Here is a 25531-nt window from a genome sequence, read left to right on the forward strand (position 1 = left end):
AATAATAATAATAATATACCTCCCCATTGTCCAATGGACAGTAACAAATACATTTTTAAAATTGGCTTTGGAATTTTTTTAGTCCTGGTCCAGAAAATACCTACAAAATATTTTTTATCAATATATTATTTATTGTGTTATTTATTAACATTTTTTTCATCATCACAGATGAGCAAAAACCGTTTCTATATTTACCTCCAGACACAACGATTTCTGTGGTCTGAATTTGGTGATTGAAATACATTTCCCAGTGTTCTTTGCGCGGCTGACGTCAGACGCTGACAGCATGTGCTCAACTGCAGCGCTCCAACTATGGCTCAGTCTCACTCTGTACAAGAACGAGAGAGGTTCGTCCGAACAAAAAGCTGGACTTGAAACATACTGCGCCGCATGGATGCATACCGCAAAATATATTTTGCTTGTAATCTCTATTTGGACCTCATTTAATCGCTGATATTTTTACATTTTCCCCCGCAGTGGTTTCCGAGGTCCGTCGCGAGGATTCTTGGAATGCGTCAAGAAGTTTCAAACGCCAACGCGCGTACTTTCTTTGGCAACTAAATTTATAATAATATCAATGAAAAGATGTCTCCATGGTGTGGATTAAAAAACCTTCCTGCGGATCATTTTGTGGAATACTCACCTCTTGTAATGCAAAGAGTGATGTCCCAGTCCAACTGCGGGACATGTGAGACAGACGCCTCCTCATGGGATAGCAACATCCTCACGCTTGTACTCTTCTGGATGCGATTGATTTGAAGACACGGAGAATGGAATATTTTCTCATATCTTGGAATATTCTTATTGGTACTATCTATCTGCCAGGCGACCTCATGGAGCATCATCTGATCAAGCATGTATGTAAGATTTGTGATAAAATGTTGATCATGAATATTGTCAACGATACTGGGTGACAGTAAATAGAAGTTGCAGAGGCAGGGCTTGAGCATTTGGTCTGGCTGCAAAACTGGCAAAAAGCAGATTGCTGTTCTTTTTAAAAAAGTGCCTCTACAAGTTTGTCCCCCTTTTCAATTGCTCCATCATTGCCCCCCCCCCTAAATATGACCAAATTGCTGTATCGTGATGCACAACTTTGCAATAATTTGAATTCTGAGTCAGAAGGTCACAGGTGTCGTTCCAATTTGTCAGTGGTACATTTGGAGACCAATTTTTATTGGCAAGCCACTGTAGCCCACAAAGAACCTTTTCGACTTGCACCTGTAAATTGTACAACTGAACTTAGCACGTTGAGCTATTGTATCACCATAAAAGGTATTTTGAGCCAAGTTGCATCCATTCTCAAGTCACATGTGATCTGCTCACATATGGGCTGCAGTAATTGCGTGAGCTCCAGTGCACCTGCAAGCTCTGCCTGCAAAAGTGATCTGCTGTCCTTCAGGTGCCTTGCCGGTCACCATACCTTGACTGGAAAACCAAAAGGCAAGCCCTCAACCAAGCTCGCTAGCAAGCAAGACTGATATCTATTGTCAGGGGCGCAGGGACAGAGCCACCTCTATATGTCGGCAGCACAACACACAAGACCCCCTTTTCTCCACTGAAGAGGGACCCTCTGTCTTGAGCCAAGTGACTCTCATGGCCGGCATTGACGGTGGGACACTTGCCCTCACAAAAGGAGCTGAAGTGTCAAATAAACTCGGTCAGAGCAGCACCCCACAACCCCCCTAACCCCCACCGCCGCCAAGACGCACAAGAATTCCTTTATCTGGCACCCCAGGAGGCGGACAAAGACAGACTTTGTGTCAGTGAGCGAGGTCTTGACTAAACACTGGCTCTTCTTCTTCCTGCTTTTTGTCATATGCGAGTGGCGGAGAAGATGCACGTTTGTAGACGTGACCCAAAATTGACCCCCCCACCCCTCCTCCCCTCCCTCCAATGTGTCCAGTATTGGTCAGCTCACACCGAGTCACTCAACAAGCAGATTAACTCCCAACCCTACACTTGTTTTTGCCGGCACCCACGTCACTCACCAGGCTAAGCCCGTTATGATACAGTATCAATACATCAACTATTTTATTTTGTAGTATTTGAATTTGTAATCTTCCCTTCCATAGATGGCATTCTTTCAACATAACTATTATTGTTTCATGGATAATATTGAGTCTGACATTCCTCTGAGTTTTCCGTTATTTTTTACAGATGGGAAAACACCTGTATTTTTATCGGTTCAAAAAAAAACTGACCAAAAAAGTCAAACAATTAGTCCAATTGGGGACATTAGTGCAGGCAAGATTTGCACTCAGCATTTTTTTTTTTTTAGGTGGGGTTCGCCTGTTTAGTTTGTATCTCAGGGCAGTTGTTGCAAAGGAATTTGCTTTCTCACGCAGCGTCAAGCGAGTCGTCGTCATATGATAGTCTTGTGGCGAACCGCAGCAGTGAACCATATACACACCGGGGTACGACTCGTTTAACAAGCCCTCTTTTCTTTTTTTCCTCCACGCTAATTTCCCTCTCCGCAGGAATTTTCTTTTCTTCTCAGCACGGGCAAAACCTTTCACTGTGTTTTCCTGTGTGTCCTGTCAAGTATTTACATCCTCATGAAGATGATTTAATACAGCGCTCAAACTGCTTTTCCAGATTTGGAACTGGCTCGAGCAATCTAAATTTCATTGAACCAGATCAACGACCGAGGTCTCGTAACAAATTGCATAGCTAATGATGAGTTTGTTAAACTGCAAACTTGTTGATGCCGAATCAACAGCTCCTCTGCTGGTTGATATTAAGTACCGTCGCTTTTCTTCTACCAGAGCTTGAGTCGTCGTTTTCGTAGTATTCTTTAGCATGGTGCTAAAAGTAAACAGATGGGGTTGCCGCTGGTGCATGTTAATGACGTGTTTACGAGCTCGGGGTCGAGTGGTGAGTTCTCGCAAACTCAAGAGCCAAGACTTTGGTAGCAGGTGGACAAGCTCAACGTGACCTGATGGTGAACTCCCGTGTCTGGGTGTCACGACTGACCCACGGGAGAGCAGGAGGAGCCTGCGCTGCGCATTAATGACACCAATTTTCTCTTTGACATGCTTCGCTGCTTTACCCTGAGGTACAGTTGCCCCTCATCCTTCCTGTCAGGTGACCTTCGAATGCGGGAGTCACGACAATTTATGCTCAGCGTCAATTGCGTCATCACTTTTCATGTGTAGTTCATGTTGGAACAGGAGAACTGTCTTTTATTATTACAACAGGAACAATGGGGAGCTTGTCCCCGGGGGTGGCGGGGGGCCGGCAGGGGGGGGGGACGGAGCCCGTTGGTAGTGATGGGGGCTGGTCTGAGATTGGGCAGCAGCCTCTGACCAAGAACAAGCCCCCGTCTGATGGAGAGAACTGCTGACCCTCCCTGAGTAAAATGGTACCTTTGTGTTGGAGGTCTATGTGTTTATGCCAGTGTGTGGGAGAACGTTTTTTTTTTTTTTTTTGAGGTTCTCATTGCACTTGTGTGGGAAGGAAATGTGTGAGAAGCAAGTGCAAAATGACTTATGTTAGGCTTTAGGTTATGTTTATGGCTTGGGTTGATCTGAGGGCAAGTCTAAACCTGGACATGAAAGTAAGTGACGTCTTAAACTGGTGTTTGCAGTAGAAGACTTTCTTAATACATGTCTGTGAATTTGGAAGAAAACGTATAATTTAAACAAGTGTTGAACGTATTTATTGGACTACTCGTTGATTTCCTACTGTACTACGCCATCTGCTGGCGTGTTGTGCATATTACAGTTTCGACAGTGAATGCTCGAGCAGTTTAAGCAATAAGCAACTCCTCTTCTCTTAAATATATATATCTTAAATACAGTGGCTATTAAGTCTTGTGGAGAGGAAATAGACCTGTTAAAATAAGTGGGAGAGTGATTTGTAGGAAATCTGTCACAAGGTTTTGTTTAAAATTCCTGTGCTGGCGTTCGTGTTTTGCCAGCCGAGTGTGGAGCCTGACTGGGGAGTACTTGGTTGTCAAGGCCTCAGACGAGAAAAAAACCCCCAAAAAAAGGTTGAGATGTTTGATGAGTTTGCACCTGAGTGCCCTCAGTAAGAGGCCTCGTTATTCTGCCAAAGTGCTGACAAAATGACCACAAGCTTCTTCCACGCGCCAGGCTGCTGTCAGTACAGACCCATCATTTGTTTTATTCCCCAAACAGCCAAAATGACACTAATCCCTCTTGAGTAGACTTTGGCTGATTGGTGTGACTCACAATCTGAATGATATATTGTAGTTATAGCATTTGGAAAGGTGTTGCTTATCAACGTCTTCGCTGTTGTCAGGGTTATGCTGTGCTGCCATCTCGTGGACATTTTGTGCGGTGTTCCAGAGCACATTTTCTTCACCTGCATTTCCTCTAGTGGCCACTATAGGACTGAGGCGCTAATGTCAAACGTTAGTATCTATAAGCTTTGGAATTAATTAAATTTACAATAAAATGTACATTAACAAGAAACATTTAGAAAATGACAAATAAAAATGTTAAAATTATTGCGCTTGGCTGTAATTTATTTTTAATAAAACGTTTTAATTTAAAACTAGATGCAGTGTTATTTAAAAAATATTAATGAAGCGTTTTAACATACAAATATCTTTTTTATTGAGGAGTCAAGTGTACATCAGCTGGGACAGGTGCCAGCTCGATACTATGCTTCATCTTGGGCATCTCCTCATATGAATACACTTCCTTAATCTCACCACTGGAGGGCACTGTTGAATCTTGAATCAAATCCGACCTCAGTGAGGCAATATTGTGACATAAGTGGGATATTATTTTGTTTATATGACACTGTGTCATAAATTACTCAAATTTAGTGTGTGGTAGAACCAATTAACAATGCTCAAACTGCAGTCATTGTAGAAGTATTTTTCAGGTTTCGGGTTCATATATTTTTCAAAGATTCCATCACAGGGCTTTCAAGGATTAATTTAAATATGATTCTGGCTCATGCCTAACTCCATAGCATCTACGATATTATTAGACTTGTATGCTCGAGTATATTATCATTCACCACTGTTGTATGTTGTTGGAAAAGCTTGAGTCAATAAGAAAAGAGGTAATCCAATCAAACAATCGTGCTAATTATATTAATTATCAATATTTCCGCTAATTATTAACTCGGTCTGATAATGCACCTATTAGTCTACCATTCAGCCCATGCCGTTCCCAGGTGCGGTTATTGAAGGAAGACAGTACTACTGTACACCTCCTTTAGTAGGTTCAACGTTGGCCGCCAGGTGGCACTGTGCTCCCACCAAAGTTCAGTCTGTGCAAACCCGAGTGCGGTGCAATGAATGTTGTGGATTATTAATGCATTATGATCCCTCTTATTGTCCCCCCCCCCCCTCCCTCCCCTCATTCCGAGTCATCTCCCTTTGAAGATAAATGTGCTCTACGACGCCGATAAAGTCATAAACTTGACGAGCCAACGCCATAAAAGCCACCGGTCGCTCTTCGGCTGGTGGCAAAGTTTCTCCAAAAAAACTTGAACGGTGAAAGGCGGCTTTCTACATGCAGCAAGTTGCCGAAACTTGGCAAACGTCAAAGTCACGTGCCTAGGTGGGGCACATTTTGATTGGGTGACAACGGTGGTTTTAAGTTTAATGTACCAGTTCCCACAGGTATAAAGTATTTAGTATCCTTTTAGCAACGCTGGTACAAAAGGTTTTCTTGATCTAAATTAGTAAATTCAGTTTAGGAGTGAGGAACAAGTAAGAATAACTGAATTGGATTCAAATGAACAAAAATGTAAAATACACTCAAATATATTCAATTGAATGTTGGAGCTATGAATGCAATATTGCTCTGTCGCAATCTCGGTGAACCCAAACACGCACGCACTTGCACGTAGTCAGTCCCCTCTTATCTGATGCTCCTTTTCTCATCTAAACTCAACTTCAGTTTGTCTTATAAGAGCCTTACCCATATTTTCTTGTGTTTTCTTTCTAATGTACTTCCTGTTTACTATCTGTGCAAATGCATTCATTGCACTGCAAGTCAGCATTCTCCCCGCAATGTGTCAAATTTCGACAAGCTGCAACACGGCATACGGTTTCAACATAGCCACTCCAAAAAAAAAAAGATTATAATAATTGTTGCTCGAAAACAGGGCTTGGCCTATTGAGGACCCCTGATGGGAATGCTTCAGTGGCAGGCTAACAGAGGTCCTGGCCTTGCTGAAAACTGGACCAGATGTGCCAAAGATTGGGACTTCCTTAATGGGTTCCAAAGAAGAAGAAAAAAACTGTTGCTCCCGATCTGGTTTTGTTTTAATTACACATGTTCGACGCAGGTCATACAAGTTAAAAGACCGACTGTTAATACATTTGCAGTGCTGCTGTTTTGGTTAGCCACTGATTTCAAATGGAGGCTATTGAAGGCATGGCCACTCTTTGGTAAAATCCTGCGCAGTTGTCAAGACCACCTAGTATGTTTTTTTTTTTTTTTTAGGCAGGCGAAAAAGGAAAATGTGAGCGAGGTGCTTTGGGACCCGTTTGCATGCCGATAGCAAACTTCCCCGCCGCTAGCTGCCAGCTTATCGACTTTAACGACACGGGCGGGCGAGGGCCGGTTCCTTTATCCCCCCTCGGGGTCTCCGTGTTCTTACCGCCCGACACGGTGGCGATATTAACAGCGCCCGCTTTTAGTCAGCGTTCCATGTGATTCATGCTGGAACGTGTCTCCCAACTCTTTAATCATCTCGAGGACGGGTTTCATTAAATCACATAAACATTATCCTTCGGCTAAACTTCATTTCCAGTCCCTTTTTTTTTTGGTTTTGTTTTGTTTTACCTTACTTATTTAATTCTGTTGATTTCCATTCTTGCGTCCGTCTGACTGTATTTTTAGTCCCTGCTTCCTTTTTCCTATCCCTGGGTCCTTGCCGTCCTTGGAGTCGTGTTGGAAGACGCCCCGGGGACAGCGTCCATTTTGAAGCCACATGTAAACAGGCATTGAAAGGCAGCGTGGTCTTAATTAGCTGGAGCCGCTCTCGTGCCGATTGCAATTGTGTCATGTTTATACTATTTGTGTTTATGTGTGTGTGTCTGTGTGTGTGTGTGTGTGTGTGCTGCATCAGGCCACCTTACTAATCACCTCCCTTCAGTTTTATTGCCCTTATAAGGTTTCTCAAGTGATGAGTTGTCAGGAAATACGCAAGCACTATTTTGCACTAAAGAAACGTGTTGGAAGCCACAATCGGTAAAATGTCGCCTCTTGCCACAAATATGTTCCATTTGAAACAATCCATTCATCCATTATCTGAACCAAACTGTATTTGATACGCTATAAATTAGCCTGTATTCAAAATTGTTACGAAAGCAAACCGTTTTCCCGCCTTCTTCTCTGCACTGTACGCCATTTGGCCCAATCACAAAGAAGCTATAAAAACACCTTCCGACGTCTGTGGTCATTAAGCTGTAAAAAAAAAAATCCAGATTGAACTGATACAGCCAAGGATAGCGCCCCAAAGATGAAAGCTCGTATGTTAATAAAACCTGCAATCTGACTATTCTTTTTTTTTTTTCTCTTCGCGGTTAACAAATGATGAGAATTCTTCTCACACCCACCACTTGACTTTTGCCCACCCCGGACGTTTGACGTCATGATGACGAGCTCCGCAAATGGCCGCCTTGTTTTTGTTTGAAAACGTTTGTACATTGGACTGCAGCGCAGATAAGACCGGCTCAATCGTTGGACATTGTCCACCGTTGCACTCTACCAGAAGTCCACACCGCCTTTGGTCTTCTGCCTATCTGTCTTGCTCTAATTGTGTCCTAGATCCAGACACGTCCATAAATAAACGGGGTCTCAAGCAGACCCGAGCCGTGTTTATGTTGAGGTGGCTCTGTTTTTTGTTTTTTTTGTTTTTTTTTTGGTATCTGGACCACGAATCCCATCCAAGTGTATCTGGGTTCAGGTGGAATCAAGATGTGTGGCGTCTCATGCCAGCGACATGTGCTTAATGAACTCAAGCGAGCTTCTAAACAAGACACTGTCTAGTTCAGTGGACTTGGTATTATTTTAAAGGAGTTGAAATCAAACAATGTCCCACGCGGCCGAAAGTTAGTCTCGGCTCCAGAAGACCGGTCTTGCTGCTTTTGTAAGACGATGGCAAACCGATTCCCCTGCCGTCCTTATCTGATTGTCAACTAGAGACAAGCGCGGGTTATCAAGAAACTTTCTTTCGATAGTATCTTCCATCATATTTCAACGATAACGACGGAAAACACCTCGTCGCCTCTCATTCCGATCTCTTTGCAAAAACATCCCCCCCTTGTGCCGTTTGTTTGACTTTTTGCCGATTATTCAAACAGAGCAGTAAAAAGCCGAGTCGGGGCCTCCGGTCTGGTAAACACGCGGTACTCGATCAAACGCCACCGTTTTCCACTTCTCGTCCACCTCGGGACGTGCCGTGTCACGTTTTCCCGCCGTGTTCTGGCGTCCTTCAGTTTTGACGTGTCATCGTGTAGGCGGGGAAGATTCGGGCAGCGTTCCCCTGAAGACGACATCTGTTTTGCAAATGTTGATGCAGGCTGATTTTTGTATGTTTTGGGAACTGGCTTCCAAGATTCATTGAAAAAAAAAAAAAAAAAAAATGGGCCCGTGATGAGTTTGAAGACAAAAAGCTGTGTCAGAAATGCACAGATGCCGTACGATGCTAAATGCTAAATACTAGGTGTCTGTAATTCCATTCGTTTTGACTGGAGTTCTTATCAGCGACCTGCCGACGTCGTGACCATCTGTCCGTCATGTTAGCGTTCACCGTAACACCTCCAGGATCCGCTTACCTGATGAGTTTATAATTGTTTGCCGAGCGCCAGGTGTCACACCGAAGATGATAGCGACAACTGACAAATGAGCCAGTGCATGTATAGGAAGCACGTGTGTGTGTTGGAGTGTGTGTTGCATCTCGTGTTGACTTTCAGGGCAGCCAGTGGCCTGCGTTAACTTTGCATGTCATGTTCCAAAGAAAAAAAAAAAAAAAAAACACATCTGGCTCTGAATCCACTTTTGGAATTCCCCATCATGGGCAGGGCCACCCACCATTGTTACCTGAGTGGCAGGCCGAAAATGTTAATTAGAGAGATCTTGGACATCCCCCTTCACCTCAAAACAAAAATTTGAATGTACCAGTCGTACAGCAAAAAGTCTCTCTAGTCATGTCTTACATTTCCAGCTGCCTTTTGAGGACGCAACCTTTTATGTAAAGACCAATCGCAAAGCGCCACACCTGGAAATCGAAAACGATTGATATACTTAAACGTTTGCTGGCTGTCTTTGGCAATGCTGCCAGCTACTCTGGTCTCCAAAACATGAATGGTAGCTTTAATTGCAGACTTTGATAGCTTTAATTGCATACTTTGATCTCGTGAAGGAAGCGCTCAAAGAACAGGTTCGATTTGCATACGAGCGCTACGCGGTGGCTGCTCCATAATCACTACGTTTTGGGGAAGCACTGTTGGCGTTAGCGCTTCGCACATCTTTCTCGACTGTAAACGATTCGAGTTTGTAACTTTTTTTTTTTTTTTTTTGCTGCGTACTTTCCCTGGCGCTGCGTTGTAGTAGCCCAGATACTGCAGTTTCTTGGTTCTTTTCCAGTTGGTACTGAAACTCGGATTTACTGCAGGTGCTCTGTTGCGCTGCTCAAATCCAATTTTCCCCAGAATTTTTTGTCACGCATATAACTTCCAATGGATAATTTTGTGGCTAGAGTTTTGTAAGAGTATCAACGGCGACCTTCGCATTCTTGGCCTTTGCCGAGGCCGAAACGGCAAAAATGTCGCACGCAAACATGTGCGGCCGCTGATCTGCTTTACTGCGATTAAACACGAGTGACCTGGCTTATGACGTTGAACGAGCTTTAACCGACTCACAGAGTTCCTTATAAATAACAAAACAAAAAAAACAAACAGATAAACTTTCTGCCTTTCACACATCCAGGTCGTTTTGTGGCCAAATGTTTTCAGAGTTGAGATTTAGTGCGGTGCCGCAGGAGGTAATTACGACATTAAGTTAAAAGGAATTCAAAATAAATTTAATCTTCCAATCCTTTTTACTGCCCCCCCCCCAAAAAAGAGTGAACATGCCCCGTCTCGTTGCCAGACACGAAGCGGAGAAGAACGAGGGCGAGGTTCTGCTTGACGAAACCGGCCCACTCAAAAGCAGTCGGCAGTGAAGCTGTGTGGGAAGCTTCTCGCAGTGGGAGCCGATCTGTATGCTCAAGCGGTCGCACGTGTTGGATGCCATTTTCTTTTTTTTTGTTTTTTGGGCTAGCACCACATTAGTCGCCTCTCTACCAGCACATTTCCCACAGTTAGCGGTGGTAGTCGAATTAAAGGCAACTGGACTTGTCACCGCCAAAAGTCGGAGAACGTGGTTGTTTACAATTGTGAGTCATTGATTCAGAATTGGCCTCGCGATTCGCTGGCGACAAGTCCGGCCAGGGTGTACCCGACCTCACGCCAGACATCACTAATGCGAACCAGCGATGTTGAAATGGAAAGGATTTGATTGAGCTAAATAATGCTGACCCTGAAGAATTATGTCACAACGCTCACGTCGTGTTGTTTTGGTTGTTTTTCGTTCTGATTTATGATTTTGGTTGCACGGGAGTGGTGACGTATTTTTAAAAATTGTCATCATGATGCAAATTATTTCAGTGTCATTTGAAATCATATTTGTTGATGTCAAATTTTTTAATTGAGCTCTAGTTTTGGATCTCTTTGCTTCATTTTTTTTTTGGGTCGTGTTCAATGGAATCTTCAAATTCTGTGGGAATGTCTTCGCTGAGTCACATGTCATAATGCGGTTTGACGACTCACTCCGACATATGCCGGGTTTTATTTTTATATTGTAATCAAGCGTTCGCTTGCGACAACACGGTAAAAACACACTGCCTGCTGGGGCAGGAATTCCGCTGCGAGCCAGACACAGCAAACAACAGCGCTCGCATTTTTGGGAAACTCAAAAAAAATAAAAAAAAATAAAAAAGGCTCGCTGCTTTTTCAAAATGTCTTCCGACCCTGGCCACGAGGTTCACCCGCGTCCTTATGGGAGCGGTGGCTTTTAACCCGTGGCGCTGCGAGGTGAGTCATCTTTCCGCTGCTCGGCAGGGACGGTGAGGTCAGCCCGAGTTCTTCCTACCAGGAGCACTTGAACTGACACGGACTTGGCTCGCAGGCAGCAAAAGCAATTAAGAGCGTTGCGACAGCCTGTAATTACCGCCTCACCCGTGCGTCACCTATATTCCCTCTCTGTCTGCGGAGAGCGTCTTTCCACTCTAGTTGAACGTCAGGTCAGGAGAGCACACCTGGAAAAAAAAAAAATAAAAAATAAAAAATTACAGTCGCTGCCATTGTCATTTGAACGCTCAGAGACAAAGGCTGGCAAGGAGTCATTTGATTGCCGGAGAAAAAGAACTGATCGTTGACCGATCGTAATGGCGGCAAAATGGCCTTGATTCGACTCGTTTGTCGATTAATCGTGTCTCGAAGTGGTTGAGCCCAAATGAAGTGCGCTTACTTGTCGTAACAGAACACAGGCTTTCTTAGTTGGAGTCGACTCTAATGAAGGGAATCTTGTTCGTTCACTTTCCACTTTTTTCCACGCATTGCTTGATGGCTTGTAATAGATTCATTGATGATTCTTTTTTTTTTTTTTGCTTGATTATGCGGAAGTTGACGTCTCTGCGCAGTTGAGGCTAAATGAAGTGCTAAGCTTTTTGGAGCAGAGGTGCGCTTGAGTCAACAATTTTGCCATCCGCTTCTTCCCGATCGTTTCCACGTTTGTTGTTTTTTAATGCATTGAAATTGGAAATGGAGGAATCGTTTGATAATTCCGCCTTGATTAATTGTGTCTTGAAGCAATTGAGGCTAAATGGAGTGCGCTACATTTTGGCGCAAAGGCATTCTGGTTTGCTCTCGAAAGGACGACCACTTTTTCAATTGCTTGTTCCAAAATGTGTTTTTCTTTCAAATATCAAAATTCACTCCGTCAAGAAAAGAATGTAGTCAATAACTCCATAAATTGGACGTATTTGCATGTTCTCCGGGAACCGTTATGACGTGCTGTGAACATTAAGGTCCTCACTGAATTAATCACTTTGACATTGCGTCTTCATCTCTCAGCGTTCGCCGGCAATATCTGCACGAGTTCCAATTTCCGTGTTTGAAAAACAGGCAAATGCGACCTTCTCTGCCTGACAGCATGATTGAGCGCGATTGTATTTGGCTCATTAGGAAAGGCCAACGCGGCTCTCGGGGTGCTGATAGGTGGGCGGGTCCAGGGTTGGGGCGGGGGGGGGGCTTCGGCGTCCGACGCATCGTCCCTGTCGAGGCTCGTGCGGATCGCGTTTCCAGCAGAAGCAGGAAGTGAGAATTGGAGGCTTCCTGCTCGCCTTCCCGCCGCCCTTCCGACATGGAACCCAACTCAAACCATGTGTGCTCCAACCCCGCGGGCCCCCCGAATGCAGTGGCAGGAAGCCTCCATCTTGCCATTGTTACTCGAATACCCCCTCAGTGCCAAACCTCGCTTGGGGAGTGTGCTAAGCGATTCCCGCCCATGTCCGGTTCACTCATTTGAGGCTCAGCGCCCGATGGATGTGACAGGGGAAGTACAGTCGCTCGTCCCCGGGGTCGAAGGACATTTCCTGACGCTCAAGTTGCTGCCGGTTGACAAAGCGCCGATTAAGCAGAATTCACCTGTGGGCTGCAGTCGGAGGGAGGGGCTCTCCTGCCATCTTTTAAAGGCAGACGTGTTGACTAATCGTCCGAAGGATTAAGCCCTTGGAAAAGGCCTCTTTCATTCCGACACGCCGCTCACCGCAAATATTATGTGCTGAGACGGCGACGATTCATTTCGTGGGGGCGAGGGAGGAAGTTCAGGTGGCGTACTGTACCTGGTCGTTGCTTTGTTGCATCATTCCAAACATCTGCAGTCGGCAACGTGCGTACCCCGAGGCTAGATCTTTCACCACTTCCACTTAGCGGAGAGAACCGTGAATTTTTCTCACAGCAATCACGCCTCCGACAGCACCCGGGCACAGAAATGGGCTGAGCTTGGCTTTAGCTTGCCATCAGCGTTTTTTTTTTTTGAGTGTGTGTGTGTTTGTTTGGGAGTGGGCTGTGGGCCCGCATGATTGTTGTATATAAATGTTCCGTAGCGCGGCTCGGAGGTGATGTTGCGCAGACGTCCTCGACCAGTATGTGCTGCAGTTTGATGAGCTCATTTGGAATTAGTCTCTCTAGCTTCTGCTATTACAATCACGCTAGCTTTCAAATATCCATACCAGCAGAACTTGGTCACCAAAACATAGACAACAACTGTGTGCTAACGAGAGCTTTAGTCATCGTAGATATTAACAGCAGCTTTGATGTGACCCTGAAATTTATTTTAAATAGATGGTCGGATGATCACTGGCGGCGCTAGAGGGGGCCACAGGGGCGCCGTCCCCCTGAAAGATTGACTTTTGGTAATTTTCCAATTTTTCCAGGAATTTTTTTTTCACCTTTCCATCCCTCCCCCATAGGGAAACATATACATTGATTCTCGTACCCGCTGAGATATCCTTGACCCCCATGGCCACCCCAAGAAAAAAAATTTCTAGCTCCGCTGGTGGATGGACTTTTTGTTGTCACTTTTTACACTTCCTCGTCTGACTTCCTTAAACATCTTGGGGTGGGGCTTACTGTTGTAAGTGCCTCTTCTTCAACGTTCGAGGCCTCAACCATGACACTGGCGTGCTTCTCTGTTATTAAATCATATGATTTGTTTGCTGATCCTGAGCCAGAGTACGCTTGGGGTTTGACGCTCGTTTGTAGCGTTGTTATTATGTGCTTTCATGGCGGTTTGCTTTTTCTCTTTTTTTCGTGTCACAAACATGCTACAATCTGCCACTTTTCAAAACGGAGTAAAGCCCCACCGCTATCCCGGTTTTGCGCACAGCAAAGGGCAAAAAAAACGAAGACGTATCTGAAATCTTCTCTTGTTTATCTAATTTGTCACCACCGTGCACGACTCAGATGTTTTCTCATGACCTCCGCCAGCCACTGCAAATTAATATCATTGTTTGGATTGCCCAACGTTTCGGAATCAAATTCCTTCGTCGTTCACTCATCGCAGCAAAGGCGGCCACGGTTTTGTAATTAGGCTGCAATCTCATTCAAACGGTGTCCTCATTTATAACAAAGTCAGATTTGCGGTCGGGGAGAAAACAAAGTGAGAGAGAATGGGCGGAGCCTATTTTAAAAAGCTACGATTGGGCCTCCAGGTGTTTACACCTGTGGTAGTTTGGGCCTCTCGCGGGGGCGGCTTTATGACAGCACTAATGATAGGTTACGGCAGGTGAAGACACGAGGATGTTTATGTGCATCAACGTCAATCAAAATGTTAGCAGGACGAGTGAGTGCTTGCCAAGCGACGGGCGAGTTCCGCAAGTGGCAGGTCGCTCGGGTGATCGTCGTGCTTACGCAAGCGGCCCGACGGAGGTCGAGTTGAGGTCGATTGATGAAGTGGCGAGGTCAAGAGTTTGCGGTCATGTTGTGACTTTGGAAGGAATAAAAATACACGTGTTGAAGACAAGCGCATACTTGCAAGTCATTCAAAAGGACCATCATCCAAAACATCTCGCGTCATTTGTATAGACGACGGCGCGCCTGGATGAGAGCGGCCAGGAAATCAAACAAGGCAGATGAAGGCGCTTTTGTGCGGCGACGGCGCACTTCCGCGTCGGCCTCACACGACGTCAGCTGCATCCGTGCGCTGATGTCTCCTTCGAGACGTAAAACAGACAAGCTATTGTCTTTCCCCGCATAGGATGGGCTCCCTGCTAGTCATGTCGGCCCGCTTGATCTCCGCTCGATATAATGGTCAACTCTTCAAAGCTTCATCGTATGAGCACATTTAATTAGGTATGAATTCATGTGGCTGTTGCTAAGGCAGTTTACAGACAGGTCATCATGCTAAGCTACGATTAGCAATCTGCGGGGGGGATCTTTTGCTGCTTAGCGCTCATTCAACTGCTCTTTCATAGCGCGTCCGACGCTAAGACGAAGCAGCTAAACTGCTTTTTGTTCCTTCTCGACAACGCCGCTCGACACGTCCCCACCTGTAGCGGCGAGCTTTATGATTTTGTCCCATTTGAAGCTGTCTGACATATCAAAGCGCTGGACTCCAGCCTTGTTGTTATCTCGCAAGTCTGTTCTTCTCCAGCGTCGGCGTTGGCACGGGAACAACGGCTCGGTTTTAGGCCTCGCGCATTCCTGATCGGTGACACACCGCGGTATGGAGAAGGATTAGCTAGCGCGCTGTCGTTCGGATAGACGGGCCCGCTCGTGAGCGACGCCTCGGCGTCTCCGCGGCAACGGGGATGACAATGAAACGTGATTTCGCCACCGACCGGTTCGACAGAGAGTGCAAGGAGGGTCAGCTGAACGATGACTAGGGACGGCTGTCATGCTCGATGGTGGCGCAATAATTCGAGCACTAATTAGCAAACGTTAGCAGATCTGCCAAATTTGATTGATTTTAAAAAACGACAAACCACATGGCCACGTCGCCGTCCTTTGAACGTTCCACCTGTTGGCTCCCGACATGATATAACTGGAAAAGAAGCGGAACAAGACTCGGCCTGTTTGCGAGGCGCCCACTCATCCATCCCCAAGTGGTTTTGTTTGGCCCGCTCGCTTTTGTTGACGCTCCCGTTCTCTCATGCCTATTAGATTTCCACGCATGGACGGGCCGCCGCGCTTTTGTGCCAATGTCTTGGTTGACGTGGATCTCTTTATTCCAATTTGAACGCGATCAAGGCGATGGCGGGAATATGACACCGACGTCCACAAGCTTGCAACTTGAGGCGTTTCCTTTGCTTGCTCTCTCGAGACATTTTGACTCATGATGTCAGTTTTTGGGAGGTTTAGCTTTCAATTCAAATACTGAAGTGAAAAAGTGAATTGAGACTGTCTGGTTGCATAAGTGTGCACACCCTCAATAATGGGCTCAGAAATAAACACATTCAAATTCATGTTAAATCCGTGCACCTGTCATCATTTAAAATACCACTGACCAAATACAGGTTCAAAGGTCACATGAATGATTTTGAAATTCTTTTCCTACCCACTGTGACTGCTGATTGATAAAAACACTTGTCATGCTGACAAGGAAGTCGCGCTTATTTTCCCAAGCGCTCATCAGGTGCGGATTTTTTTTTTTTTTGAGAACGTGGAACACCTGCCAATGGGCAAGCGCATTCGTCCCCCGCTGGCGTTGGTTGGGTGTGAGGCAGCGTGGGAAGTTGCCTGCACTTCCTGACCCCACGCGCTGCGCCGGCGCATTGACCCTGGTCACGTGACACAGGAATGCCGGCCGCCTTTTGTTTTAACATCCACGCCACTCATGAAGTTGAGAGCAACTTTGCATACTATAGAATGATGGCTCCCTTGGCACTTTGCCTCCCTATTCTGCTGCCCGGGGTTGCTCCCAAACAGGATTTGCGGGCACCCCCTCTCCCCCTCCCAATCCCCTCTGCCATCTTTTAAATCACTTCAAGCGCCACTGAAGCCTTTTTTTTCTTCCCTGTTTCCCAAAGTGGGCACCCAATCGAATGGCATCACAGGGCCTTGGACACATCAAGATAATCTACCCACCCCCTTTTTTATGTTTAAGGCCAAAACAAAAGGCGGGCCCAGTGAAGCGCATCTCGGCTGGTGGGCTGAATAGAGGGGCCCCTTTCATGGCTGTTTATGAGCACCCCTCTTGAAAAACACACATACAAATCACATCCCCTTCTCCCAAGGGCTGCTCTGATACGGGGCAGGGGGGCGGGATTCTCCCCCCCCCCCACACTTAATGGATTTCCACCCCACGTATTTTCCTGTCCGAGCCGTCGGTTTGTTTGTTGGAGTTATGTAAGAACGAGCTGGCCAAGCGCTTGCGGAAAACATCATTACAAAGTTTATGCGGCAGATGCATGACAGAGGGACGGCACACACAAAGCTGTACAACTCAAAATAAACAAAGCCATTGATTAGAGGAAATTCACCTTTTAAATTCTGATGCATTGTGACGATGCAGTTTGCACAATATAATTGTAATGCATACGATTTTCGTGTTTATTTTATGTACAATAAGTATTAGAGTATACGTGCACTCAGCTTGGTTCTAGAAAACGACTACAGTATTGTTGTTTTTCTAAATTTATCTCTTTTAGAAACGAGAGAAAAAACGTCAGCGCTCGTAAGCAAACTTGCAAGTCATCCCGCCTGCGTTGGCGACCGCGTCGGTCGTTAACTCGCCTTTTCCGCTGGCTGTCACATCCCGTTCGACAGGTAAGCGTTTGAGGGACGGGTAGGAATGCAGGCCGAGGGATTTGTTTTGGAACGGCGGCCCATTCTTTGGGTCTTCTTAAGCAAACACGAGCGCTGCATGTCCTGTTTTTACGGCTTTGGCACGTCACTGTTCAAACTCGCGCTCCCAAGCGCGCGCGTGACAGAGCAAACACGACTTTTAATGCGGGACCTTCCGCCTAATGTGACGCGCACATACCTGCTCAGCCCATACCGAACAAGACAAATGCCTGAAATGTTTGCAAATTTTAATAGCAACAAAATAAAATGTGCTGCAGTTTTTATTACCACTACTGTGATGATATGCGGTAATCTGTAATACCCAATGTGACCAGCAGAGGTTTCTACTGTTTTCAGCAATCTGATACAGAACCGTTCATAATGACTTGACGCAGCATGTAAAGAAAGTCTGAGCGCAAATTTATTGTTCAAAACTTTGGTTATTATAAAGATGAACAACACAACCTCCCCCAAGGAAGTTTTCTTGGCGCGTGAGGTGGAACACAATCTGTTCCGGAATTCAGTCTCCGACATTGAATGAATTCTCCCTTGGCCCCTCTACTGCCACCTTCTTGTCTTCTGCCACCCAATTTGAGTCCTAATGCTCCGGGACTGAATGCGCTGCGAGGCTGCTTTATGGCCACGGTGACATTGCGTCTTTATAATTCCTGTGCGGGATCTGAGAATGACACACGCACCAAGTGAGTAAGGCCCGCAGATGTTTACAATAGCTTCAACCAACCCGGGAGGCGTGATGAGCTGTCAGTCAGTCAGTCAGTCAGTCAGTCAAAAAAAAAAAAAAAAAAAAAAAAAAAATCTAAAAGCTGAAGGGGAATGCATCGGGCGCGATGGCTACACCTGTCTAACGTGACCTGCGGCGGTATCGGAGGTGTAATACGTGACATCGCCCGTGTTTGCGCTTGTGTTTTTAGATACGCGCGCGCTTTCCGGCTGACTCGTGCTTCACTTGCGGTTGTTCAGCCTGGCTCGAGGGCATCCTCCCCATGCAGTCCGCCACTCACAACTTCATTCACTAGCTTCACCAGCTCAAGAATTTGTGAGATCTTACTTGGTTGTAGCGAAAGACTTATAGCTGCTTATTGAACAGTGCGAACAGCTCCTAACCGCAGTGCCCCACCTGATCCAAAAGGTGGCGCAGTTCTTTTTTTAGCTTTTCATTTTTAATGTTTAGAAGTGAGTTCAGATTTCGAAACAAAACTGTGTAGATTTAACATTTAACTGCTTTTACTAGCAGTATTTTTCTAATTACTTGTAAATCCTCTTAAAGTTACGGCTTGACGAAATGAAGCTCAGTCGTTCGGTTCAGCATTCAAGATATCAAGCAGAAAAATGTTTTCTTCGTCCGCAAACCAAATGAGACTTTTAACTTCGATTTACTGTTTCCTTTTTTTCCATTTAGTCATTTTCTTACTGTAAGAATTTTTCCAGAGTAAACGTGCTCGCACCACTCCCTCCCCGACACACCTTTTGGGGAAGTGACTCTGAGCATCTGCTATTTTTAATCTCGTTTTCCGTTCCAGCACTTTAAATGGTGCCGGCTGCAGTTCTGGGAGATTCCTAAAACGAGTGTTTACGACCACACTGCGCCATGACGCCAGTAGCACCGGCTCGGACGCGTACCCTCCCCTCAAAAACCGGGCCCGGAGAAGTCCAATGGCTAAATGGATAATGAGATTCGCTTCTCGGCCTTGCCCACTTTTGTCTGGGTCCAACCCAATCGTGTTTTATTGAAGCCCGGTGCTGCTGCTGTATGACGTGACATGAGTGAAATCCACCCTTGGCTTGTCTGTTATTTCTGTCTCTGACCCGTTCTTGCCAGGCGCTGCCGCGCTCGGCTGTAAAGCGGTCAGCGCTTTGGAAGCGGCTCTCGGGCTTGTACCAATTTTCCGTTCGGGCCTCCTTTGACACGCTTTAACACCCTCTGACCGAAAGTGAAGCCTCAAAGCAGCAATCTGGAAGACTTCAAAATCGTCTTGCGGTGTTCTGTCTTATAATTAGCGTATGTCGTTGCCATGGCAACTACATATAGTGGACCCTCATTTATTGCGAGGGATATGGTCCTTCTTGATCTTTAAAAAAAAAAATTACACTTAACACCTGTAGGGGGAGCCAGGCCTGGGGTCATTTCTTTAATTTGATCCCCCAAGGAGTCAGTATGTAATGCAAATGTCTCTCTTGCTTCTACAGGGAGGGAATCAAAATTCCGAAGCGACGTCAAGCCTCGATGGCTCTCGCAGATACGACGGTGAGTTTGTCTTCGAAACGCTCTGCATTTACAACGTTGTCCTCTCGTAAAACCTTCCTTGAATATGTTAGCAGTCATCACGAGGCCTCGCGGCTTTATGACTTCCTAACCGGGAGCTTTTAAACAACACATTTGGACATTTGCCAAAGATCCTCGAGGCTTTCAACTGACGCAATCGGCATTTTAACGAGCGACAGCTTTGATTTCAGCAAATTCTTCAGTAAGACGACGTTTAGAATCGGTGGGCTTGGCCGCCGTCCCGCATCGCCCGCCACAGTCCAGTGTGTTCCTGTCAGTGTGTTCCCGTCAGCGTGTCACGCCGCGGTGCCCCCTCCCCTCCTTGGCCGTATTGACTCGCCAGAACTCGCTGTTTGCCCAATCATTCGGGAGCCGGATACAGGGATGAATTGTTAACTACGGCGGGTCAGCCTGTGCGCCCCTTCGTCTCTCTCGCGCCCAACCCTTCCCGCGTGCTGTTGACTCACCTCCATGACGACCAGGCAGGAATTTGTTTTCTCCCAGCGGCCAATCAAAGGGAGTCACGTGACCAGGAAGTGTCCGGGGTCCTCGACTGTTGGGAAACAAGGCCTCAGGGGGACTTTTTGTGTGAGATGTGCTCATCAATGATTGTCACACACAAATCACTGGGCTTGAAGTGAATGCGTTTGGTACATTTTGAAAACCCCAAGCTCTCTGAACCCGTTTTTCTCGCCAACAATGTGTGCAGGTATGGGCAGGCAAGTGTGTTGTTTGCTCTTTTGGCCTCCACATGTGTTGTTAGCTCAGGGCAGGTGAGTGTTTGCTTTCTCGTCTCCCTCCATGAGGTCAGCGAGGAATGCGCCTCGTCCGATTTGTCACCCGCTCCTATTGTCCAGCTCAGCCGACCGGTACATTGGGTTCCGCTGCGAGTGACAAATGTGCCCTTTCTTCGTTTGACTCTTGCTGGATGGAAATTGTAAAACCGATTAAGTGTGAAATGCAAGTCGGGCCAGTCGGAGCCTGTAAGTGAATCACAAAACATTGCCATTGTGTGACGAAATCCACTGTTGGTTCCGAACTTCTGCAGACCATCTGTGACCACAGGGGCGACTCTTGAAATAGACACAAAAAAAAAAAGTAGATTTTGTGATTGAAGAGAATCCTTGTCAGAGGAACCACAAAAGACGGAACGTGCGATTGGCGTTTTTTCAAACCGTCCGATGGAAAAAAAAAAAAAAAAAAACATGCCCCAACATGTTTTTCATAACATTATTTGTAATGATGTGTGAATGTCTTCATTTCCAAGCTCGTATGATTTGTGTCTGCCTTCGCCCTGCGTCGCCATCTGGGTGGTCCTCACGGCTGGCTTGTCCGTAATCCTCCTGTCCCATAAATCAGTGTCTGGGCTCGGGACGGGAGCTGATGCTGTGTGACCAGCGGAGCGAAGTGGGTGGGGGGCTGGGGGGGGGTCAAGGCGCTAAGCCGAGGCTCCGGTCGCTCGATGGCCTCGGCCGCACGTCAGCTCTGTCTTTAAAACAACTCGTCATGCATGGTTGACCTTTGGCAAATGGCCGCCGCCGGCCGCCATTAGCCGTGCTGCTTGGTGGTCAAAAGCACACACGCAAACATTAGTTGGTATGTTGAGAGAAGGTAATTCTTATTTTGTAAGAATAATAATGAACAGCGATTTCAAGAGCGGCTTGGAGCCGCCCAGTTCTCGGGATCCAAATGACGTGTTTGTTCTGACTAAAGCCAAAGTGGCCCGAGATGAAAGCCGCGTTCGCGCTAGTACGAGGAGGGAGGATGCCGTCTGGCCGTTACGTGGCCTCTCCGCCGAGCTTTTATCTCTGCCGAGAGATTGCTCGCGGTTGCGCCCGGCCTCCGACTCCCGAAGAGTGCTCGGATCTCTCGCGTTCCCCAAGATAATGCCGCTCGGAATAATAACCGTCAATTGTAGCCCGACAAGTGTGGCGGAACACAAAAGAAAGCTAAGATGAAAGGCTGCCAAGCTTTATTGACATCCTCGCATCCAAACACAGCCGAGTGGGCGCCGATGGCCATTTTGACCCTCGGGTGCGGCTGCGTTGAAACGCAATTTGTTCTTTTGTTTGCCAAGATCACAGACGTGTATTTTCTTTTTTTTTTTTTTTTACCTCGACACCTCCGTTTTCATTCTCTCTATCGCCCTCGCTGAGTGCAATTTAGTTTGATGAGCAGGTGGTCTTGCGAGAGCTTCTTGGCGTGTGGGGCTTTCAGGCGGAGTCACTCATGTAGGCCGGGATTAGTTGTGGGGGTGGGAGGGGGCGGATGGAGGAGAAAGGTTCAGCGTGTATCGACCCCGGCGAGTCTCCACCACGCAGAGTGCACATTCAAAGATTTATTTTGTGGCACTCCAGATGGCTTTTGTGTGGCCAAAGTCCTTTCGGGCCCGCTGGAGCTCTGAGCTCAGCGGGCAAAGCATTGCGGGCCAGAAGGCCGTAAAATGTAACACGTTGCCGTTTCGGATTTTTTAGCACGCTGAATCTGAATGCTGGAGCGGAACATCTCACACGTGGAGGCCTTTAGAAGTTCAAGTATTGGAAATAGGACTTTTAAACGGGGTCGGAGGCTTGGCTATGGTTCTCTCGCCATTCTAAAATCAACAGCGGTTAATTAGCATGAGGCAGAACCACAACAATGATATTTTCCAAACTAAGCGTCTTCTTTAGCAGCGTATTATAAATCTGTGTCGTCATGGTTACCAAACAAGCCAAATGTGGACACTGTCAATGCTAAAAGTTGTACATCGTCAATCATCAGCATTCTGCAATCACCCCCTCGGCGATTTGTAACACACAAACAATTGATAATTGTCTCTTGTTGATTTGTTGTGTAAATAACGATGGCACGTGGTCCCACGTGGTCCCGTTCTGGTGGTTTTCATCTTGACTCTCGAGTTGCAGCGTTGCAAGACTTTGCGGCTTGGCCTTAAAAGTACGATTACAAAATCGAGTGTGTGATTGATAGCGCCTTTTCTAGACATGGTGATTAACTTCTACTAGTGAGGATAAGCAGTTCAGAAAATGGATCTGACGCCGTTGGTTTACTTTCGGTTAGTCGTCAAACATTTTTTTGAAACCGCAGGTAAAGTCGCTTATGTCCCGTTCGGCCCTCGAGAGCTTCAGCACTGATGGATTTTCCGGCTTTTGGACTTGTCCCCAGAGTGTTTCCCAAGTGGCGGCGTCTACTCGCACTGATAAACAGTGCGGGATTGGATCCAGACCCCATTGGGGTCTCTTGGAGCCCCGGGGCGCCTAACCACACATACCGAGAATCTTAGTCATTTGTTTACCGTGGCTGATATTTTGCCTATACTTAATCCTGGACTGGATTAGTCTTCACGTGTTCCTCATTCCACCTTTTCTCCACCCCGACAGCCTTTTTTCCTTAGTTCTTATGCATTACATTGAAGAAACTGCAAATCAAAAATCGGAAGGAGCAATTAGCGTGTCACTAATAAATGAATGCACGCTAACAATTAGCTTGACACATTTAGATGGACTCACCTCGTAAGCTAGCTCCAGTAACACTAAATGTTTCCCCCTCCCTCTGACCCCCCCGTCTCCTTTTTTTTTTTTTTTTTTTAAACGCAGCCCAGAAAGAATTTTCTCTGCGGTCTTTCCATGTGAAGTGGTTGCAGCTGAGTGTCACGGGGTGTTGCTTAATTGGCAGCTTGTGCTAAATGCAGATACGCTTCACTATGCGTAGCTTCCTCAATGGCCCGGCGCACGATTTGCCTTCTTGAAATTGTCCTTTAATTGGCTGCACAGTCACAGTCTCTTGCCTTAAAAAGCCTCCTCTGTGCTTACCTGCATGGGGCCTGTTGGACTCGCCGGGAAGAAAAGCTCACATTTTGCTAGCTTAAAAACCACATGGTTGGTTTTTGTTCTACAGCTGACTTCTCTTATGTTTTGATCCTACGGAATAATCATAAGAGTTGTCATATAGTGGTGCCTTGAGATAAGAGTGACTTGACTCGTGAACACAGACTTGAAAGGCGCTGCCTTAACCCCATGCTGCTTCACCTAGTCACAAAAACTGGTCACACGTCGCCGGTAAATTTCCATGCCAGAAGACGATCTCTATTCCTAGAAAGGTTTGTGGAAAAGAAAAATCATGTTTGTTTTCAACACCAATTCTGTCAGCTAACAGGAAGTCCTTCTCTTAAATCCGTCCCGGTGGGTCGGCAGCATCCACTTCACTCTGGGCTGTCTCAGCAGTGCTGTGATCCCTCCATGGGGTGTATCTGACTGTGGCTCTGGCTCGCGCTACACTTTAATCCCCTCCGTCCCCCCCCCCTTTCCTTTTAACCACAATGGGAAACATGTGCTTACTCTGTGTAGGGTACCGGCCCACCATGGGAGCAAGCGAGCGTGTTTACCTTGACTCCAAAACTAACATTTCACAGCTCCCGTGGGCACCGCCGCTCGCTACCTCTGGACGAAGGGGGAAAAAAAAAAAGAATGACAGACAATCCATCGGCGTCATTTTGTTGCCGACAAGATAATAACCCTCCGCAATATAACTGTCTCTTCACTTGTCAGCCTGTAAAATTTGCCACTCGGGTTTCTTTTTTTTTCTCCCCCCTCCACCAAAGGCCGCGGAGGGCATTGTAATTTGTACTCGCTATAATTTTATTATCCTCTTAAATTTCCATCCCAAAGTAAAATTTGGAGCCGAGTCGACAGCGATGATTGCGCGTATCTGCTTCTTAAAGTTCAGCGCTGCTTCCTAAACCGACATAATCCCCCCGTGAGGAATTTGTCCAGATGTTTGACGCGGAGGTTCCTTGTCCTTAAATTGTACTGTTTGGGTGTTGTTAGGGGACGACATAACGCAGAGCCATGTGGACAAATGCCTCGCCCGAGGGCAGGAAATGCACTCCAGATGAAGATACTACACTCTGGTTCTTTTGACCAGTGTTGTGGACGTAATTTTGAGTTGAATTTGCTGACAGGACGGTGACAGTTCCGAACCATTCGGACCTCCAAGGGGTAGTAGCAAGCTCTGTGTTTAGAATATTCTGACTCATGAAGACAGCAGATGGCAGTGATTGTTTTTTCTAAATTGATAGATAACGACTTCAAAGTTTGCTTGTTGATTAGTGCTGATGTTGTCGAATGGCTTTCTGATTAGCGGCGCTGAGCCTCGTTTAAGTCTCGTCAGGGGACAACACGTGCGTCTTGCTGTGGTCTGGATTTGATTACGTTCTACGGCAGCGAGGTTCATTCGAGTTTTGAGCTCATGTTAGGGTTTCAAGCCATATTATGGTTTCCAAGTAGACTTTCAATCCAAATTGGGTTTTAAAGTTAGTTTCAAAGGATAGTCTCGAGGTTTTCACACAATGATTCATTTAAAATGTTTGTATTATTCAAGTTCCAATTTGGATACTGTGCAATCATTTTAAGCGCATAACACTAAAGCTAACCTTGTTTTTCATTGCAGTTCGACCTGACGGCAAAAAAGAGGAATGACAGATGAGCGTCTATCAAAACAGAAGAAATCTGTGTTTCCCCCTTCACTTGGAAACCTGAATCGAAGGTGAATCATTTGCGCGTGGTCTATCTTTTGCATTCCTGCTAACGACACATTCAACAAGTCGCTGCAAGTGCCTCATTCCAGTGCAGAGCTCGTCGAATAGCTGCCGAGCTCTTCCGGAAATGAGGCTAGACGCGGTTCTCCTGGTTACGTTTGACAAAGAAATCATTTTTTTTTACACTTCATTTCTAGATCTCGTGTTTTTGTAATCGATGGCAAAGACCGAAAAGGCGAGTCAGCCTCAGGTTTGTAAAGTGCGTGCGGCCGAGCACACCTCAGCTCGTAGATGTAATCTGATTTGCAGAAACGGCTTGTTTCGCATGACTGCTTTTAAGCCGCCACCGGCGCATGGTCGTGCCACTGCGTGTCTTTGTGCCTGTGCATTT

At 46.3% G+C, this 25531-nt stretch overlaps 1 long non-coding RNA gene across 2 annotated transcripts in view; it reads left to right on the forward strand.

The window, feature by feature from the left end:
* The first annotated feature begins 339 nt into the window (after positions 1-339).
* LOC147044140 (uncharacterized) overlaps positions 340-25531 on the forward strand; it is a 30600-nt gene continuing 5408 nt past the window's right edge. The window contains exons 1-4 of one of the 2 annotated variants that reach the window (XR_015068460.1): positions 340-857; positions 17188-17305; positions 19532-19589; positions 25053-25148. This is a non-coding gene — a long non-coding RNA (uncharacterized LOC147044140). The remainder of the gene's footprint in view (positions 858-17187; positions 17306-19531; positions 19590-25052; positions 25149-25531) is intronic. The other variant, XR_015068459.1, reaches the window with a different exon arrangement.

This window comes from Syngnathus leptorhynchus, chromosome 16 (genome assembly GCF_054491065.1).
Source record: "Syngnathus leptorhynchus isolate UIUO chromosome 16, UIUO_Slep, whole genome shotgun sequence".
Taxonomy (NCBI): domain Eukaryota; kingdom Metazoa; phylum Chordata; class Actinopteri; order Syngnathiformes; family Syngnathidae; genus Syngnathus; species Syngnathus leptorhynchus.